This window comes from Cryptotermes secundus, unplaced genomic scaffold (genome assembly GCF_002891405.2).
Source record: "Cryptotermes secundus unplaced genomic scaffold, Csec_1.0 scaffold404, whole genome shotgun sequence".
In the NCBI taxonomy this organism is placed as follows: Eukaryota; Metazoa; Arthropoda; class Insecta; order Blattodea; family Kalotermitidae; genus Cryptotermes; species Cryptotermes secundus.
In genome coordinates this window covers 504,825-507,520 of record NW_019720569.1, presented here as the reverse complement: position 1 = coordinate 507,520, position 2,696 = coordinate 504,825, and positions in this window count along the sequence as shown.

Below are 2,696 nucleotides of genomic sequence, written 5' to 3'. Positions count from 1 at the left end.
TAATTAATTAGAAATTTATGAGGTCCATATTCATATGACACTGTCTGCAAACCTGATTTTGCACCACGACCACCTTCTGCATCACAAGCGATTTCTATATTGGTTTGACTTTTACATGAAATTTTAAGCCTCCAGCTGTGGCTAATTTTGGCTCCGTTAGATGCCGCACTCCAAAATCGCCAGCATTCTTGTTAATGATGCAAAAGCTTACTCCATAGCCGTTAGGCCGAGCTCGAGGTTGGATTTATTTCTACTCTTTATTCTTTCTTCTTCTTCTTCCTCGATGTTTTCTTCTGTCCGACCCGGACAATTAAGTTAAAGGTCTTATAGGACCACGACTGTAGACTTCCCTGCTGTATAAACCCTTCGCGTGCCAGGAGGAAGGAATGCTTCTTACTTCTCTTTGGAGAGAAACAGAATGCACATGCTCCCGTAGTTCCCGAGGGAGCGTGGATTACCTCCCCCGTTCCTCCGGTCTGACATGACATTATTAATTTCAGCTTCTTTTCTATTCATTGCTCTGCTGAACTTAGATCGCTTTTCCAATTTCAAGGTTTCGCCCATGGTTTATATTTTGTTTTCGTACTTTTGTATAATTTGTCAAAAGATTCTGGGATGTTCTGTGGAGGGATGCACCCCCTCATTATTGTAGCTTGAACATTAATCTTCTTTGTTTTCTAATAAATTTCATTTTGCCTTGGAGGTTTTGGTTTTTCTTAATTTTAATAAGAACAGTAAAGGATGCTTGTAACTTTATGTTGTGATACCCAGGAATTTATTACCGTTATTTTTGTTTATGTAACTTTCACGTTTATAACCGGTGACCGAGTGGTTCTACGCGGCTGGAGATCAAGAGTCACGTGATGGAGTGTGACTACAGACGGGTTTCGGATTGATGATCGGATTTATTGGACTCTTTGATACAGCAAGTGACTACACTTTACAATTCACTATTACACACACACACTAGTGTCCATAGTCACGTTTTAAGTAGCCATTGCTCGGTAACGGCTTCCAACGGTGGAAGTTCCCCTTCCTCTGGGTTCCCGAACTATCCCTGGCCTCAGCTACTAGCTTCTCACAGCTCACAAAAACTGAACCTCAGTAGTTCTCTAATTACGTTACTCACCAGTCAAATCACTCCACTCCAATAAATCGACTAACCTTACTAAATGTCCTGCTTATAACACCTCGGCACGGACCTCGCAGAAAACATCCCTCCTCTGTGTTTTTGTTTACGGGCCGTTGCACAATAACGGCCGTTTAATGTTTGTTTCACGGTCGTTGCCTAGTTACGGATCTACATTCCATAGTATTCTACTGAGCTATATTATATAAAGGCTTATTCGATAAATGTATCGTGAAGAAAATTAGGCAACTGTTAATGTCGATAATAAAATACAACCATGATACAGGAAGGAAAATTTCTGAGAGCCTAAATAACTTAATTAAGTTGTCTTGCATACATTTAGATATTCGTTCTGCGACTTTATGCCCAGCAATAGAAGGAACTCTTGAGATGCGTTACAAATTTAATGTCAGTATAAAAACCGCATTAACCAAAAAAAAAACCCAACGGAATATCTAATTATGGGTGAGCCAGATTTTTACTCTTAATACGAGTAATTTAAACAAGTACCAGGAATTTATAAATATCACCTCCTAAAGATTTAAAGCAAATTTATACACGACAGCGCATTTCATAAATGAGATTGTCTAGAACAAGACATGAAAAAGTCTTTTGTTTCAGCAGAATATCCTTTTCCGAACTTTAAAGATCGTCATTCAAATTCATTCCATCTCTTCATTTCCTGTAGAAGAGAGACGCCTTTGTTCTGTTGTCTGTGTGACAAGTTCTAGATTCAGTTTCCAATTCTTGTCGATCTCACCCGTATAACCGCGTGTATACTATATTTCAACTTGTGCATCTTGAGATGTCTAAACAAATCCACTTGGCTGGAGAATATTCTTTTCCCCCGGAGGGATATTCCATGTCTGTGCTGGAGCAGAAACCGACTCAAACGTTCCTTGTGCAATGCGGGGCTGTTTAATACAAAAGGGAGCAGAAGAACTGGTACAGAGAGAGGCACAAATTTGTACTAGCCTGCAAGACAAGATACAGGGAATCAGGTGCACAGATCTGATCTCATGTTTGTTTATTTTTGTCTGTTTCTTTCTTCCCCATTCTTCTCCTCTCTTATTTTCTTTAGTTCTTACTTTCTGCCTATTAAACGTCATCCAAGCCGTCCACATTTTTTAGAATATTGTGACGCATATGTCCATTGCTAGGCAGCGGCTCGAACACATTTCGGAAGTTACGTTCTTAGAAATAGCACATCCATTGCTAGGTAAGGGACCAATAAAAACGCATTCTTGATAACAGAAGACGGTGATTTCCTTGGGGTCCATGCAGATGAATTATAAGAGAGCACAGTCAGAAGAAGTGAAGGAGTACAAAGGAGTAAAAGAAGTACAACAGAGCGCAACGGATTTCAGTTCAGTTCAGTTGGAAGTCAACATAGTTCCCGTAGAGTGTTCAGTCGGAAGTCAACATAGTTCCTGTGGAGTGTTCAGTCGGAAGTCAACATAGCTCCCGTGGAGTGTTCAGTCGGAAGTCAACATAGTTCCCGTGGAGTGTTCAGTCGGAAGTCAACATAGTTCCCGTGGAGTGTTCAGTCGGAAGTCAACATAGTTCC